Source organism: Podarcis liolepis (genome assembly GCF_965112155.1).
Source record: "Podarcis liolepis genome assembly, chromosome: Z".
Lineage (NCBI taxonomy): Eukaryota > Metazoa > Chordata > Lepidosauria > Squamata > Lacertidae > Podarcis > Podarcis liolepis.
In genome coordinates, this window is record NC_139570.1 from 35,696,864 (window position 1) to 35,715,733 (window position 18,870).

Below are 18,870 nucleotides of genomic sequence, written 5' to 3' on the forward strand. Positions count from 1 at the left end.
GGAGGAGCATTTTCTTCCCTGTCAAATGAAGTCAAACTCTCTCCGGTTTCAAATGGATAGGAAGGTTGACACCCTTCAACACCTGACGGTATTCTGCACAGCCTCATTGTGGGATTCAGCATGGAAGCAGCACTTTTTTCTCTCTGAATTTCTGGGGAGGGGAGCCTTCTACCTGCTCAGAAGTCCACACACAAGATGTGGTGAAGCTCCTCCCCAGAAAAAAAATTCTCACACATAGAAAGCTAGTGCATCAGCGAGAAGGGCAATGCTAGAGCTTTGGTAACCTATCTAATTCTGGGGCAAGCATAAGAATCTCTCAGGAGTTGGGAACCCCCCCTCAGGCCATGGACCACATTCTGTCATGAGCAGAATTCCAGGGATGAGGAGGGCCAGAGGCAAAAGTGTCTGAAGGGGTGGCAACAAATGCAACTCTGCCTTTGAACAATAGGCTATATTGGACAGGGATAACTTGGCCATGGTCCTCCATGCTCTGGTAACTTTTGGACTTGATTGTTGTGGTGCGTTCTCTGTGGGGCTACCCTTGAAGATGGAAACGTCAACTAGTCCAAAATGCAGCACCCACATTGCTGGCTGGGGTTCCCTTCAGATCTCTGCTGTTTTGGTTGCCAGCGAAGCCCAATTCCAGACACACGCTATTGTTTAAAGCCCTAAATAGCTTAGGTCCCAAATATTTGAAAGACTGCCTCTTTCTCTACAGTCCCTTCCCTGGCTTGAAAATCGTCAGAGAAGGGGCCCTCTTGGTAGCTTCACCACCTTCATAGATTTGGGGTGGTGGCATCCCAGGAGAGGGTCTTCTTTGTGGCAGCCCCTAAGCTGTGCAACTTGCTCCCCACAATGGTATGTCCACCACCTTCGCTATACAGCTTTTGACAAATGCTGAAAATGCACCTCTGGGTGTTGGAAGATTCAGGACTTTTTCACACAGCTCAATGTATAGCTACTGTGGAACTCACTCCCACAAGAGGCAGTGCTGGGCTCCAACTTGGATGGCTTTAAAATATAATTGGACATATTCATGGAGGAGGAGGAGCTTATCCATGGCTACTAGCCATGATGGGTATGCTCCACCTCCATGGTCAGAGGCCGCATTGTTTCTGAATATCAGCTGCTGGAAAACCGCAAGAGGGGTGAGTGCTCTTGTGCTTGAGTCCTGCTTGTAGACTTCCGCTTGGGGCATCTGCTTGGCCACTGTGAGAACAGGGTGCTTGCTGGCCTAAGATGGGCCACTGGGCTCTCCTTAGGTTCTTATGCCTGTGCCCCTTCAAGAGATGGAAAGCTGAGCATGATTTTCATTTTTATATCTCTGGCATATAAGGCCGGCAGGGAGAATTTAACAGCCGTTGACCAGTTTTAGCTCGGTGCTTCATTGGCTCTGGCAGGTGGGAATTTCCTGTGCTGGTTGGGAGAGAGAGAGAGAGAGAGAGAGAAGGGGGTTCAGCTGCTTCCTAGTGTGAGCTTTTCAGGTGATCTTTGGCATTTCAGGGAAGGCATTTGAGCTTCTGCTGTGTTTTATCCGGCTGCATCTGGGAGGGAGGGAAGGTTCCCCAAAGGAGCTAAGCACATCAAGCTGGGAGTGGTGGGTTGGACGAAAGTGGTGGCAATTGGGTTGAAGCCTAAACTTAGCCTAATACGGTGGGAGTTGATTTAACAGATCGATGCATTTAACAGTTTGATAGCTCCAATTTTCAGGGTTATTGAGCCTGAGCAAGAGCGAGAGAGCGCCCTGGCTGGGGGGGTGGGAGTGCAGAGGATAGCAGCTTGCTTGCTTTGTGTAGTACGTAGTTGAAATGGTAATGTTTGCTGTCAGGGCCAGCCTTGAATGCTGGCCCTCCCTTTTTCAGAGGCAGCTTGGCTGGAAAACTTAACAAAGAAAGAGAGAGAGTGGGGGGGGGCATTCTCTGGGGGGAGGGCAGGATTTTTATTGCTGCTGTTGTTGTTACGTAGATGGTAAAAGGTTGCACAGTGTGTAGTAGCCTTGGGAAACATCTTCAGCATACAGTATCACTGAGATGTGGAAAGGAAGCCAGGAATCTGCTTTAAACTGAGCCAGCCTATCTAACTCAGTACTGTCTGCATTGACTGGCAGCAGCTCTCCAGAGTTTTAGATGGGACATTCCCAAATCCACCTGGAGATGCCAGGATCGAACATTGGCGCATCTGCATACAAAGCAAGGGCTCAAACACTGTTTCAGCACTTCCCCGTAAAAAAGTAAGATTCTAGTCCTCATGGATCCAGATAAAGGGTTCATTTAAACAGAAACATGGAAAACTTACTTCTACCAAGTCAGACAATTGGCCCATCTGACTGGCAGTGGCTCGCTATCAGGTTTCATTGGGGGGGGGGGGTCTTTACTACTGAATACCAGATACTGGAAACTGCAGGAGGAGAGCGTGCTCTTGTGCTCAGCTCCTGCTTGAGAGTTTTCCTCAGGCATCTGGTTGGCCACCATGAGAACTGAATGCTTGACTAGATGGGTGCAGCAGGACTCTCCATATGGAGGTCTACTGCAATAGAACCTCCACACCCAAGGAAACTACCTCTGGATATCAGATGGTGGGGTACAAGCCGGTGGTTGTATTAGGCAGGCCACTGGCCTGATCCAGCAGGGCATTTATTGTGTTCATAGACGTATGTTCTTTGTGGGAGCACAGCTTTACATCTGCTGGGTCAGCCGAGCCCCTGTGCCCTCGCTTTTCTTCTTGGCAAACTTCTTTCATCACTGGGGGGGAAAAGTCGAAGGTTGGTGGAGGAGGGATGGCAGAGAGAAGGGTTGTTGTTGTTGTTGTGTTGCTTTTTTCCTACCCAGAAAATATGATCTGAAATTGACAAAAGTAACTGAGCCAGCAGAATTTCCCTCCCTGGTTTCTATTCCCCTGGCAGATCTTCTTCCACCTGCGTGAGAACCCTCTCTCCTTGAAGCTAAGTTTGGCTCTTGGATCCATGCGTGAAGATGGGTGGTTTATTTTTATTTTTCACTGTCCTTTCTATGGGTCCCCCCCCCCCCCGGTACGATACTTCTGCAGATTTTTTGTTTTTTTAGCTCCCTGCCCTCCTTTTGCTCAGCTTGACCTGAGACTTAATTCCTGCTTTGCTGGCCTACCTTGGAAGTGACGGATGGTGTCCCCTTCACACCCTTCACGTTATGATAATCTGATATTGGACCAAAAGTGGCAAGGAGAGTGTTTAAATTTGTGGGGCTGTCTCTGTGAAGAGAATCTGAAGCTAGGTTCTCTGAAGCTTCCAACCCTGAATGCTGTCTTTAAAACACAGGTGAGGAGAAATCTGAGGCCCAAGGACTAATGCAACCCTCCAGGCCTCTCTGCCAGACCTTTAGGACTCACTCCACAGCCATGCCTGTTCTTCCCAGGCCATATCTCTAATTGATCCTTCTTTGCACCCTTCTAGAGAGTTTTTGACTGCATGCAATGTGTCGTTTAACCCTGATCATGCACCTTGCTTGCCTGGATGGAACATAGAAAAGGGTTTGTGTAAGCAAACATTTTATACCGTGCCCACTTTTGCTGCTGGCCCCATCCACCCCGACACATGACCCTCAGAAGGTTGCCTAGAAGGGAACATGGACCTTGGGCCAAAGAAGTTCTCCTACCTCACTTAATATGTTTGGAGGTGCGGCTGAAACCTGTGGTCATTTGGACAGGGTTGCAAAGTGTAGAAGGCAGTTGCTATCAGGCCAGTGCCCCATCTGGTCCAGCATCCTGTTCTCATAGTGGCTGACAAGATGCCCCTGTGGAAAGCCTGTAAATGGGACCTCAGAGCAGCAGCAACACTCTCCCTGCTTGTGGATCCCAGCAACTAGTATTCAGAGGCATATTGCCTCCCATGGTGGAGGGAAAACAGAAGAGCCTGGCTGCTGAATCAGGCCACTGGCCCATCTAGTCCAGCATTCTCTTCTCAAAGTGGCCAACCAGATGTTCCAAAGGGAAGGCCACAAGCAGGACCTGAGCACAACAGTGCAGTCCCCTCCAGTGTTTTCCAGCTACAGATATTCAGAAGCATTTACTGTCTTGGATTGTGGAGGCCTGGCCTAGCTGTTGGGGCTAGTAGCCATCAGTAGATCTTCTTTTAAAGCCATCCATCCAAGCTGTTTGCTGTCAATGCCTCCTGTGGGAGCAAGTACCATCAGGTTTAACTATGTATGTCCTTTAAATGGATTCAGGCACAGACTTTGGCTTCGCCTGCATTGGACCGCCTTTTGAGTGTCGGCTTACGTCTAAGCCATTCGCGCATTGCCTGACTAATTATATGCCAAATGGGATGCTAAAGTATGTCTATTATATTTATAATCCATCTAAAAGAGTCCAGCCTCATCCAGTACTATATTTCTGCCACAACTTTATAAGAACACAAACACATAAGTTATTTACATTGTTGTGTATATATACATTTTATGCGCTGGTTCCTTTAGGAAGCCTCAAGTGGAGAGGCGTATAATAACACACATAATATATGATAATTGTTTGCACTTTTAGCAGAGCTGGTAACAAACAACTCCTCATTGAGAGCAAGGAGCAAAACAGGAGTTAGAAAAAATCCATGCAGATAAGCTCAAGATAGAGATTTAACAGAAAATCCTGTGCCTATATCATAAGATCACTTCCTTTGTTCCTACTGAAAACTTAGCCCTTTCCCCAAAAGGGTGGGGGACATTATTATACCCACTTTCTCCCCACCATCCATAATCTTTATATTGTCCCAAAGTCTGCAGTGAAGTGGCAAATTCTGAATTGCAGAGTCCTTTAGTGATTTAAGTCTCCTTTCCACCCACCTTTCCAGAGTGACTCTCGGAGCGCATCCTCTGTGGCTGACTCGTCTCCTTTCATTCTGATGGGTACCACTGGCTAAAAAGCTCCCCATTCATGCTGATTGGGTAGTTTTTGGATGCTTGAGGCAGGGGCTCTGATGCAGAAAAAATTGTAAAGGGTCTTTGCCCCCTGCCCAATGCAGCCTCATATCCCTACGCTCTGCTTGCACCTCTAGACTACACCTCTAGACAAAAGGGTGCAGCCAGTGGTCTCAGCCAGTGGTGGTGGGGAACTTGACTCTGTCCCTTGGATCTTTGGTGGCCCAGCATATTTTCCTAGAGCCATTTGGTCAGACTCATAATGGTAGCTTCGAGAACACTGTCCAACCATCTCATCCTCTGTCGTCCCCTTCTCCTTGTGGCCTCCATCTTTCCCAACATCAGGGTCTTTTCCAGGGAGTCTTCTTTTCTCATGAGGTGGCCAAAGTACTGGAGCATCAGGATCTGTCCTTCCAGTGAGCACTCAGGGCTGATTTCCTTCAGAATGGAGAGGTTTGATCTTTTTGCAGTCCATGGGACTCTCAAGAGTCTCCTCCAGCACCATAATTCAAAAGCATCAATTCTTTGGCGATCGGCCTTCTTTATGGTCCAGCTCTCACTTCCATACATCACTACTGGGAAAACCATAGCTTTAACTATATGGACCTTTGTTGGCAGGGTGATGTCTCTGCTTTTTAAGATTCTGTCTAGGTTTATCATTGCTTTTCTCCCAAGAAGCAGGCGTCTTTTAATTTTGTGACTGCTGTCACCATCTGCAGTGATCATGGAGCCCAAAAAAGTAAAATCTCTCACTGCCTCCATTTCTTCCCCTTCTATTTGCCAGGAGGTGATGGGACCAGTGGTCATGATCTTAGTTTTTTTGATGTTGAGCTTCAGACCATATTTTGTGCTTTCCTCTTTCACCCGCATTAAAAGGTTATTTAATTCCTCCTCACTTTCTGCCATCAAGGTTGTGTCATATGCATATCTGAGGTTGTTGATATTTCTTCCGGCAATCTTAATTGGCACTGCCCTTCTTTGGGATTGGGATGTAGACTGATCTTCTCCAATCCTCTGGCCACTGCTGAGTTTTCCAAACTTGCTGGCATATTGAGTGTAGCACCTTAACAGCAACATATTTTAAAATTTTAAATAGTTCAGCTGGAATATCATCACTTTCACTGGCCTTGTTATTAGCAGTGTTTTCTAAGGCCCATTTGACTTCAGGATGTCTGGCTTAAGGTCAGCAACCACACTACCTGGGGTGTACGAGACCTCCATATTTTTCTGGTATAATTCCTCTGTGTATTCTTGCCACCTCTTCTTGATGTCTTCTGCTTCTGTTAGGTCCTTACCACTTTTGTCCTTTACTATGGTAATCTTTGTACGGAATGTTCCTTTCATATCTCCAGTTTCTTGAACAGATCTCTGGTTTTTCGCATTCTATTGTTTTCCTCTGTTTCCACTGGCTGAAAGTCTAGGCTGCATCAACAGAACTATAGCATCAGGATCAAGGGAAATGAATGTATTCTGCCTTAGACAGACCCCACTTAGGTGTACTGTCCAGTTCTGGACATCTGAAGAAACTGGTGTAGCTGCATAAGGAGCTTACAGATGAGCTGAGATTTAAGGGCATGTATAAGAAATGGAAGAAAAGGGAAACCACAAAGAGTATATATGAGCAGCCAACAGCTGCAGGAAGAAGGTCAGGCTTGCAAGAGAGGTTAAAAATAATTTTCAAAATGTTTCTTCAGCTATGTTCAAACCAAGAGGAAGAACAAACAAGGAGTAGATCTCATGCATGGAGAAGACAGAAATGCTACTGTGTGACAGAGAGAAGGTGGAACTGTTCAACACTTATTTTGCCTCTTCACCCAAAAGGAAAGCAATGCCCAACCTGCTGATAACAGACTAAAGGATGTAAGGAGGGAGCTGCAGCCCAAGATAGGAAAAGAGGTGGTGAGGGAACAGCTAGCTAATTTAAATGAATTCAAATCTCCAGGGCCTGATGAGCTGCATCCAAGGAAACTAAAGAAGCTTGCAGATGCAAGCTCAGAGGCACTGTCCATAATCTTTGAGACTTATTGGATAACAGTATTCTTTAGCAGTGATTCCTGTATTGCAGGAGGTTAGGCTACATGACTTTGGGGGGTCCTCTACAATTCTATGATTCTATGATGGTAGGTGCTCTTGCCAGTTTCTGTGCCCCAAAGATAAATATATTGATATTCTGATTCATGCTTTTTTAAATCTGCTTTTACAGAAAACCAAAATATTGGCAGCACACTAAGTTTGTCTCACAGACTTTGCAGTCAACCCCATTATCCCAAGGTTTATTTTCTTGAATCATCATATCCATTTCAACAGTGTAACAGCACCATAACTCAGCAATAGAGCACCTGCTTTGACTAATGCTCTGATTCAGTACATACGAACACAAGCAGAGCCTGCTGGATTGGATCAATAGCTCATCTAGTCCAGCATCCAGTTCTCACAGTGGCCCAACCCGCAAGCAGGACCTGAGTGCAATAGCACTCTCCTTGTCTGTGGTTTCCAGCAACCAGTAAAGTATGATGTAGCTTCTTATACCTTGAGGACTGGAACCTTAACTTCATCATAGTTAAAACACTCTAGCTTGTTGGCAGAGCATCTGCTTTGCATGCAAAAGGCACCAGGTTCAATCCTTCTCGTCTCTGGGTAGGGCTAGGGAAGAACACTCCGAAACCCTGGAGAGCTGCTGTTAAGGACTGGTGGGGCTCTATTGAATGGCAAAAGGGTTAGCATGTTCAGAGGCTGATCCAGAGGAAGTGGGTTGCAATTTATGGGGGTTTGTGCCTCCTACAAGGCAGGAGCCAGAGCTGGAGGATGGGAAGAGATATGAGCAGTCAGGGATGGGTGAGGAAGGGCAGGACACGCCAGGAGCTGAAGCAGAGAAGGTGCCTGAAGTGGGGACAGAAAGCAGCAGGCACAGCAACAGCTTCCATGTCAAAGGAGTCACAGGTTACTTGTGCCTGTTGCTCCAACAATCCAGCTCAGAGCATTAGCCTGGGGATTGTGTGTGTGTGTGTGTGTGTGTGTGTGTGTGTGTGTGTGTGTTTAATTCACCTCTGGAGCTACCCTAGGTTGGTGCTTTCTTTGTCAATAAAGAATTAAACTACCGGCTGTTTGCCCCCACATGGGAGCAAGTTCCACAGTTTGTGGTGCGTGAAGAAACCCCTTTCTTTTATCTGCCCTGAATCCTCCAACATTCTCATCTCCATTGGATGACCATGATTTCTAGTGTTGTGAGAGAGGGAGAAAAACTTGTCTCTACCCACTTTTGCTATACCGCCAAGTTTATAAACTTCTATCATGTCCCTTCTCACTCACCTTTTTCTCTAAACTAAAAAGTCCCAAACGCTGCAACCTTTCTTCATAGGGGAGATTCTCTAGCTCCATGATAATTTTGCTTGCCCTTTTCTGAAGCTTTCCCAACCCTGCAATATCCTTTTTGAGGCCATTCTCTGCCCTACCTAGAGATTCCAAGGACTTAACCTGGGAGTTTCTGCGTGCAAAGCAGATCCTCCACAGCTGAGCACCAGCTTTTCTCCTAGAGATCAGCAAATTGCCAGCTGTGTCCCAACTTTTGGATGCTGGACATGGTGGCAAGCACAGATCTGGATAGAGACAGAGGCTATGGACTAGGCCAAGTTCCAGCCTGACATTCCTCCTATCTCAAGTTCAAGACCCACAGAGGGCTGAAGCCCTGAGAGCACATGTCTTTTTGCTGCTCTGGAAATGGTTGGCTGAATGACACCTGTTGCTTCTTCAGCCAGGTTGCAAAGGAAGATGACCAGAGGCTGGGTGCAGGGGATGCCTCACAAACCCTGCTTTTAATCTCATCCCACGGGAGAGCTCTGTTTCAGAAAACAACCCCAATGTATGGTTTGATTGAACAGCAAAGCTGCTGGGAGCTTTTAATTGATGTTTCCATGGAGACAGCCCTCTTACTTTATAACCCACCCCGCAACACTCTTTAAGCACTCAGATACTTAATAAATATCCAGCCTGACAATTTTCCACCCAGCTGCAATGAAAGAGTTTCCAAACTGCACCAGGCTCAGGGAAAGTCATGCTAACTGGTGGGCTCCAGATTTCATCTTCAGATTATTCTTCTGTGGTGAAGCAATGCTCAATTGGGGCTCTGCAGGACTTGGGGTGGGGGTGGGGATTCTGTTCCCTCCTTTAAACCAGAGGGAGGAACAAGCAAATATTTATTTCAGTCATTTCAGTCTGCAATCGGTAACTGGCCCACAGATTTTGATTATGCCATTTCCACGCCTCGATTACCAAGTAGCTGTGATTCCTGCATCGCAGGGGGTGGGACTAGATGACCCTTTGGGGACCCAGCTCTATGGTTCTATGATTTTCAAGTCTCCTGAGATTCAAGAAGGAGGTGGAGCCGGATTGAGAAAGGGGCAGAGGCAGCAGTGGTTCTATATACCAATTGCTGGAAAGCACAGGAGAGTGCTCTTGTGTGAGGTCTTGCTCACAGGCTTCCAGATACCCAATATGGGAAGCTCACAAGCAGCATGCAAGCACAATAGCACACTCCTCCCTCTGTGGCTTCCAGAAACTGGTATTCAGATACATTATTGTCTTTGTTGCAGCAGAGTGTTACCATTTTGGCCAGTAGCTTTGCCCTCCATAAACATGTCTGACCCCCTTTTAAAACTGTCCTGCATTCCCTGCTGCATCAGGCTGAATGAGGCCCATCCCATCTGTCCTTCTCTTCTCTCAGTGGCTAACAAGATGTTCATTATGGGAATCTCCCAAGCAGAACTTGAGCACAAGAGCAACTCTACCCAGTTGTGGTTCCCAGCCATTGGCATTCATAGGTATATTGCCTCTGACGTGGAAGGAGAACATAACTATCACAACTGGTAGCTAGGAAATGGGCAAGAAATTCAGCTCACTTAAAGGCAAACTTACATAATATGCACTTTCAGAAACAATGCAGAAACTGCACTGCAGCCCTTCTCCAAATTTAGTGATGCAATTCTTGCCAATCATTGCCCTTTTCTGGAGTAACGTGAGTAAAGATGCACACATCCACAAAAACAGCATACAAATAAGTGTTGTTTTAGGGGAAATTGTTTTGTGAAACAATGCCTGTTAGTGGAAAAATATTTCAAACGTATCAATTAGGAGAATCTGCATAAAAATGCTAATGACTTTTCATGAGAACTTAAAGGAATAGCGGTCTTCCACAGGCTGTGGAAATGTGGAGAGCTGTTTGGAGAAATTAAAAATGGAGAAAAACTTCAATTCACAGTTCTACCCATCTCCAGCAAGGGGTGATCTCTCTCCCCAAACGCAGAAAGCAAACCCCCTCCGCCTCATTCTTCCACAAGGATACTGTGTCAGAAATAAAAGAGAGTGGTCATGGCCCTTAAGGGCTCCCTGTCTGGCCCTCAGAACTCTATGAAGGCTACACCAACTCCACACTTACTCTTACCAGGCCACACCCCTAACTCCCCCCCCCCCATTATTTTGCATGGTTAGAATATGTATCCTTGAACGCCAATAATGCCTCTTGCTTGCTCTGGATATAAAGGTAGGTGTGGGTGGGTGTAAACTAAGCTATGGTACAAAGGTGAAATTTTCATTTGTTTCTTCACCCACATTTGCTTTGGACCCCACCCACCACTGGCCCATGACTCCCAGAAGGGAATGTGGCCCTTGAGCTGAAAACCGTTCCCCACTCTTTCTCTCAAGCATCTGCTCAGTTCTTAAAAGCACTGGCCAGGTGTTCTTGAGTTTCAGAGGTGCCCTCCATGAATGAAGACTGTGATCTATGCTCCCAATGTTCCTTTACGGTCAGGCATTGCAGGGGGGAAATTGTAGCGTTTGGGGGGGGGGGAACCAATGCAAGGGAATCTCTTCTGCCCTGTTCTCCCTTCCTGCAAAACACGCAGAAGTGGCCTTGAGACTGAGCTGCCGAATCAGAACAGCTGAAGTCAGTGGAGAGGAGAAGACTGTTGCGGAATCAACCCCTTCTTGACCCCCTCCTGCGAAAAACAAGATTTTGCAGAATAGGGAACAGGAAAATGAGAAATGCATGTGTTGTATGAGGCAACAGATGGATGAAAACAGGGGTGAGGGCACTGCTGGCCATTCCAAGAGAGTTGAAGATGTAGCACAGGACAGATAAGGAAGGACTTCCACAGCTGAAGTGGGTGGACAGTGGACTTCAGAAAAGAGCTGCTGTCCGCCGCCGCCGCCCAAAGCGGAAGCTGAAGCCTCCCTTCTTCCGGCTGTAGCCGTTCAGCTCCTCAGCAAGGTTCCCCAAAGTGCCAGCCCTCTTCTCACCTGCCTCCTCCGGCAGGTAGTTGGTGGCTTCATTCTCATCTTCTGGATCTCCTCCTCTCTCCCTCCCGAAGCGGAGGCGGATGCCAGCTCGCTCCTTCTCGAAGCCCTGTAGTTCCCTGGCGATGCTGAGGAGGGACTTGAAGTCTCCAGGCGAACACTTCCACTTGGCAGCTCCGGGGACCCAGAGGCTGGCCTTCTGGCCCAATGCCTGCCCCTCATCCAGGGGGAAACAGACACAGCAGCTCAGCAGGGAGAAGCAGGAGAAGAGGCAGGAGGCCTTCATCTGGGGAGAAAGAGTGAAAGACATGTCGCTGGATTTAGGCATCCCTAGACAAGTCCTCAACCCACCACACAAACACACACCACAAACGCCTCTGTACTTTATAATGAATAAGGGAAGGGCTAGTGGCTGCATTCAAAACTATGATACTACTTTAAACTATCATGGCTTCTTCCAAGGAATTCTCGGAAGCTGGAGTTTGTTAAGGGTGCTGAGTGGTGGTAGGAGACCCACTATTCCCTTCACAGTTCCCAGAATTCCCTGGGAAGAGAGATTGACTGTCAAATCACTCTAGGACTTGTGTGCTTTACTCACATTTTTAAATTTATCATTGATTTTAATTATTCTCTGAATGTTTTAAATAAATATTTTTAACAAGTTCATTGTTTTATTCACATTTCAAACTGCTTAAAAGTATATAAGGATACTGAGAGCCATTAGTTCAACAATCAATAACTCTTCTCAGGGAACTCTGGGAATTATAGCTCCAGGAACGGGAATAAAGATCTCCTAACAACTCTCAAGAATTCTCCTATCCTGTGGTTTCGAGCAGCTAGTATTCAGAGGTTTGGTGTTTCCAACGATGGAGGTAGAATATTCATTGTGGATCAGGCCAAGGGCCCATCCTGTTCTCATAGTGGCCAACATAGTCTCCAACTGCCCTAAAAATGCTGGGACAGTCACAAAAATCCTTGCGCCATCATGGCTTCTCACTATGTCAAGCAGAGTCCTGAATTCCCCTGTCCAGTGGGGAAAGGCAGTGGGGAAGGGGAGCAAGGGGGGAGGCAGCCTGACCTCTCAAGGTGGTGCAATGGGAACTGTGGGGAGAGGCGAGCAGCACTGGCCTTCATCCTACTTTTCCTCCCTCCCTCCTCTGATGGTTAAGCCTGTCAGGAGCTAGAGTCAGGTGAAGGGCAGCAATAAACAAACACTGGTGTCGGTGAAGTTAACTCTTTATTCAAAGAAACCCAAATAGTGCAGCTGTAGTGATCCCAGCAACTCTTCCCAGTAGGTCTTCCCACAGCTGCCCGAGTCTCTTCCTCTCTAGGGTCTTTCCCCCAAGCATTCTGAGACTGTGTCTGAACACAACCAATCTGTTCTTTTCATTTCTCTATGTGTTCTGGGAGACCAGGCAGGAGTGGAACTGGTCACAGCAGGAGGAGGAGACTCCCTGGAGTCTTCAGCAAGCCACCCCATCTTGTCTCCTGGCCCCCCTCCTCTCCAGCCTTTGAATTAGGACTGCTCTCTGCCACACATTAAAATTATTGCTGCTGTTGTTACAACTTCATGTGCTGCACCACTGAACGACTGCCTTACTCTCCTACAAAATCCAAGAGGAAGTCTGGGCTCTTATTTTTTTTACTGCTTAGAAGTTTTTCACTTTTGCTTCTGAGTGAAGCAGCAGGCATTTTCCCCCTTTCATTCTTTTATTAGTATATCTTGATTAAAATTTGGCCTGGCTAGTTAAAATTGCCCCATGGCTTGATCTGGCCTGTGACCTCTTCCACTCCCCAGATTGCCAACTCTGTCGCTCCATTAGCACCATGTGGATTCAACAGGAGCCTTGTAAAACAAGAATGCAGGAAAACAAATTAATCAAGAGATCTGGACAGCTTCCTTTGGCAAACTGAGGCTGAAAGAGAGTCAATTCCGGTCGCAATTATTCGGATGGTTTTGAGGGGTTGGCATGGAGCCCCCTTTGAGCAAAGGCTCACCGCTGAAATGTGGGCTTTTGGAATACACAGTCATCCCCCCTTTTCCTTTCCTGCTGTGAAATGAATTCTTCCTTTTTGCACTGCAAAATTGTGTGCCCTACTTCTCTCGCAGAGTTCATTCTTGTCTCGTAGGGTGAGATACAGAATAGTCTAAAACATTTATTGAATTTTTGTGTAAAGCTTTGCAAACCCTTGACACACCACAGGTATCTTCTTCTTCCCCAGACATAGATTTTTATGTTTCAACAGCAACTATATTATAATAAAATTACAGCAGTTGATAAAATAACAAGGGTGATGATAGGTTTTTTTTAGCACAATACAGTGAATGAATGATGGCTTAGCTTAGGGTGGAGGGGTCTTTTTCAGCACTGAGGGGTCACACCCCCTTATTGGAAACCTTCTGTGGGCTTCATGCCAGTACTGGGTGGGTTGACAGAGAAAGTGGGTAAAATAACAGAAGGGGGGAAAGTATTCATTAACAGGTGTAGCTTGAATTGAGCAGTGTTTGTAAAGGAAGATTCATGCGGCAATCAGAGTTTCCATTCGGCATGGAATTTACCACTGAATAGAAGTCCTTGCAGGAAAGTTTGGCTCCACTTGGAAGGCCTTAATGGGAACTCCTGAGTGATGCTGTTTCCAGTAGTGCATCGTTTGGTCCCAGATTTGATGCCAAATGCAAACCCCACTTTAAGAGGGCTCATCCATACTGCCAATTAATCTGGATACAAAACTTCATGTAGCTCCATTAATTCTCTGTTGTCACGGAATCAAAGAATTGCAGAGTTGGGTGGGTAACCCAAGGGTCATCTAGTCCAACCCCCCTGCAAGGCAGGAATCACAGCTAACAAATCTCTGACAGGTGGCCAACCAGGTTCTGCTTAAAAATCTCCAAGGAAGGAGAGTCTACCACCTTCTGAGGGAGTCCATTCCACTGTTGCACAGCTATCACCATCAGAAAGTTCTTCCTAATGTTTAGTTGGAATCTCTTTTCTTGTCTTTTGAAACCATAGGTTCAGGTCCTACCCTCCAGTGCATGAGAAAACAAGCTTTCTCCATCTTCCATGTGACAGCCCTTGAGATATCTGAAAATGGCTACCATATCTTCTCTCAGTCTCCTCTTTCCTAAGCTAAACATATCCAGCTCCTTCAACCATTCCTCATCAGGCTTGGTTTCCAGACCCTTGGTTCCAGACCCTCCTCTGCACACATTCTAGCTTGTTCATATCCATCTTAAACTGTGGGACAAAGTACTCAAGATGCAGTCTGACCAAGGCAGAATAGAGTGGTGCTATCTCTTCCCTTGAACTGGTCACTAGACTTCCATTGATGGCAGCCTAGATTAGCACTCACCATTTTGGTTGCAGTATCACACTCATGCTAAGTTTGTGGTCTACTATCACCCCTAGATCCTTCTCACACGTACTGCTGTCCACATGGTGCTCTCCTGCAAGTCACTGCTTTCCTATATGTTCCCCTCCCTTGATCCAGATTTTTTTACCCCCCATACCAGGGATACTCTGAAAAAGAAATTAGTATGAGAAAAGGACAGGAAGGTGTGAGAAGGCAGCAATTTGGAGAAGAATGTAATATAGACAACAGATGATTAATGGAGGTACAGAAAGCTTATTAGCTATATTAAATGAAAGTATGGAAGAGCCCTTAACACTCATGCCCCAAGCCTGACATTCTCGGTTCAAATAATAAAAGGCATTAAAAATGGATATATTTTTATGTGTATATTGAGATGAAATGTGGATTTCAAGGTAAATAAAATTATGTGATAAAATTATGTGGGTTGCTATCCAGCTAAGTTCTACCCAGAGCAGACCTATTGAACTTGATGGACCTAAGTTAGCCACTGCAATAAATTTCCATATATTTATTCTGAGTAGGACTAGCATTGCATACAACCCCAAATAATTAAGTACAGATTTTCATGTGGATTTTTAAATACAGATTCTCAGATTAATGCAGAAACAAAACAGGTATATGAACCCAAGTAAAATTAGCACAGACTGGAGATAGACTTATTTTATTTGGAGAGCAAGTGTGGTGTAGTTGTTGCATTAGGGCTTAAGAGACCAGGGTTCAAATCCCCCACTCAGCCATGAAGCTCATTAGCTCAGTCACTGCCTCTCAGTCTAACCTACAACACAGGGTTTCTGTAAGGATAAACTGGGGAGAGGGAGAGCCATGTATGCCACCTTGAGCTCCTTGGAGAAAAGATGGAATATGAATACTAAATAAATAAATTAATTTCCCCATTGCTTCAAGTTGCACCCCCTGAAATCTTCTCTTCTAGATAACTGTTAAAAATGCAGCAACTCTGCCTTCCTTTGCATCTGGCTGCTCAAGTCATGAAAGGGCAGCAGATTTTAAGTCCTTTAATTTATCATAATTGTCATGTTTACTCCCCAGGGAGAAGCGCTTGTGGGATTCTCTGCTTCAGGTGCCAGAATAATTCAGCCAGCCTTTAGTTAACTCCATGTACCTTGACTTGGCACGAGGGAGGAGACTCGTCGTTTCCTGCTCTGCCTCAGCCAACAAAATGTGTTTAATTCTGTTCCTTGTAGAAATCCGAGGCACTTTTCTCCCAAATGACACACTTGTTTTTAGCATGCCATTTCCTCTAATCTGCGCATTTTTGCAAGTGAATTTCCACTAACACAATACATTTTGTGCCTGCCATTTCAAGAAGATAAGGTGACCCTTGGTTCTGGATAAGACCTCGTCCAGCATCCTGTTCTCACGGTGGTCAGACAGATGCTTCAGGACAGGTACACTAGAGCACTCTCTCCTCCTGTGGTTTCCAGCAACTGGTATTCAGGGGCATTACTCTTTTTAATTTTTTATTGATTTGCTAAGAAAAAAAGTTCAACCATAAGAAAAAGAAAGAAAATAACCTTTCCTGAAAAGATATCTCATAAAACTAAAAGTATCTAAAGGGCAGAGCTTGAATGACTGTTTTTCAATATGCGACATGATTTTATTCCCTATACAAATGCTGAGGCGCATGGTCAATCAGTGCCTTCTGTACATGCAAATATCTGGCTCATTTAACGCTATATAGAACAATAATGATGGAACTCACAAGTGGATGATACGTTTATTTTCTATAAATCTTTCTTATTTGTAAAAGAAATCTTTGGATGGGTTTATACTTTATTAACCCTTTGGAGCCACTCTGTGTCTTGGTGCACAGTGGCTCCACCACTTTATAGTCTAAAAACTGAAAAGCCTCTGAGCATAGAGGCAGAGCATAGCCATCGCAGCTAGTAACAGTTGATAGCCGCATTGTCCATGAATTTGCAATATATTTCCAGTGCAAATCAACCTAAATTTCCCCACTGAAAACTTCCTAGAAAAACAGTCCGTTGTTGTCTTGGAACCTGCCTCATGAAGCCAGGCTACTCCAAGAGGCTGCCATCCAAGTCCTCAGAATTCCAGAGGCAAATACATCTGTAAATGCCTTGGAGAGAGTGAACCTGCCAAATACATCCTCCACATCTTTCAATGTCTGCTTCTGCAGGAAAAGGAGTTGCGTGATACTGTTCAGGGATGGTAAATGACATCACTGAAATAAAAAATTTAAAGCAAGGGCATTTGTAACTTGATGCACTCTCAGTTATGTAATGTACTACTGTAATGTGCTTCTTGTGATATCATAAGATTGGGAAGAGGAGAGCACTGCTGTGATATTTTAGTTGATCTAAGACAGCAAAAACATCAGAAAAGCCCTGTTGCATCAGACCGCTGGCCCATGTAGTCCAGCACCCTGTTCTTGCAGTAGCACACCAGATGTCCCAATGGGAAGCTCACAAGCAACATCAGAGCACAAAAGCAACTCACTCATCACTTGTGATTCCCAGGAACTGGTATTCAGTGGCTGGCTGCCTCTGACAGTGGAAGTAGACCATTAGAAGAGCCTTTCTAGATCAGGTCCCTCCAGTCCAGCATCCTGTACTCACAATGTCCAGCCAGATGCCTGTGGAAAGCCCACAAACAGGACCCAAGAACAAGAGCCCTCTACCCTCCTGCTGCTTCCAGCAACTTTTTCCAGAAGCATAGGGAGACAGAGCATAACCATCATGATAGTAGCAATCAACAGCCCTCTGCTTCATGAATTTGCCTAATCCTCTCTTAAAGTCAACTAAGCCATACCCGCCAACATTTATCCAATGAAAATAGGGATGTCCTAAGTAAAAGGAGGACATTCTGGGATCAGATCAGAAACCGGGACAGCTTTTGTAAATCCAAGACTATCCCTGGAAATTAGGGGCACTTGGAGGGTCTTGCCTCCCCATTCTGAAGGAGGAGCCAGAGTGGTCCAGCTTTAGTGGGGAGGCTGTTGTCAAGGCAACCATGGCTCACCCAGCCCAGCCTATGTGACATCACTCACTGCTGGCTTCTAGGGACCAACTGCAACTGATCAGCAGTTGGCAGTGAGGAGCAGAGTGAAAGAGCTGGCAGTGAGTTTGAAGCCCTGGCCCCAAGGCAATGACCAGGTTCATTGCTGCGGCCTTCCTCTGCCTCATTCGGACTTCCCTGAAGTGGGCTAAGTGGAGGGAGCTTGATGGCTGAGAAATGTTTTGAACCCAGGGCTCCAGTTTCTCAACTTCTCCTTGTTCTCTCCTAGCTTCAAGAGGCTGCGAAAGCTGCTGGGCAACTGCTGCAAGAGGAACAAGGTCCACCTCTTTGTCCCCAAGGAAGATCCAGCCCTTGTGAGTGGCCAGGGGATGGAAACAGGCGAGTCTGGGGGCCCAGGTGAGCAATTGTTCGGTTGATGAGAGGAAGACGATTGCGAGGTCTGTAAGACTCTGATGATAATGGAGTCTGGAGGAGACTGACCTCTGCTTCGAGGATACTTGGAGGAAGGCAGAGGTGGTTAGTTTGTATTTTACATTATTTCTGACATTTCCCCCTTTGTTTCACCTGCAGAGTTGCCAGCCCAGGGCCCACCGTTGGAGCTCCACTCTTTGAGGAGGTTCACGGTGGAGCCCTTGGGAAGATGATCTTCATGTGGCCGGGCGAACTTGGGAAGGGTACCTCAGCCTCCACCATCTTTGGCATTTAAAGCCAAGCTCTGGGAGGCAGTGGGGGGCAGTCCTTGGATAGGACATGCCAACATGCCCCCCAAGGGCACCCTGGGGGCCAGAGAGACAGCCTCTGGCGCCCACAGGTTCACCTCTCACCCCCACCAAAATCAGGCTTGAAAGAAGCATCTTCTGGTAGCCAACAGAATAGGGGCTGTTTGGGCTTGGGAGGGTGGGGTGTGGCACCTCTAGGGGTTTCCCATCCCTTAAGTGGCCATTCTCTCCTTTCCCTTCCACCCAGACGGAGTCCTCATCAAGGCTCTGAGCCTGGCCTTGGCTGGGGAGGGCGGGGTATAAATAAAAATCATCATCATCATCATCATCATCATTGACCTTGAGACAGGGGAGAGGGAGATCTTGCCAAGTTAAGTCTGGCCACAAAGAATGACAACCATGGGCATAGCCAGGATTTTGGTTAGGGGGGGCCTTTCATTTTGGGGGCAGAACCTCAGTTTGCTATGTATTTTTATTGGTTTTTATTGATGGGGGGGACTCCCCCCTGCCCCCCCAGTTATGCCTATGGTGACAAGAGACTTCCCAGGCAAGTTCAGATACAAGAAAAAGATGGGAGAAAGCTCTTCTCTTTCAGCTCAAACCAGGGACCT

General features: G+C 46.3%; 1 long non-coding RNA gene across 2 annotated transcripts; it reads left to right on the plus strand.

Annotated features, from left to right (window-relative positions):
- Window positions 1–15,462: 15,462 nt before the first annotated feature.
- On the plus strand, window positions 15,463–18,413 carry LOC310698339. 2 transcript variants are annotated; one of them, XR_014521408.1, is made up of 3 exons: window positions 16,446–17,677; window positions 17,809–17,936; window positions 18,111–18,413. It is a non-coding gene; the product is annotated as an uncharacterized lncRNA (long non-coding RNA). The 2 variants fall into 2 exon arrangements; XR_014521407.1 differs by having other exon boundaries at window positions 15,463–17,936.
- The last annotated feature ends 457 nt before the right edge of the window (window positions 18,414–18,870 follow it).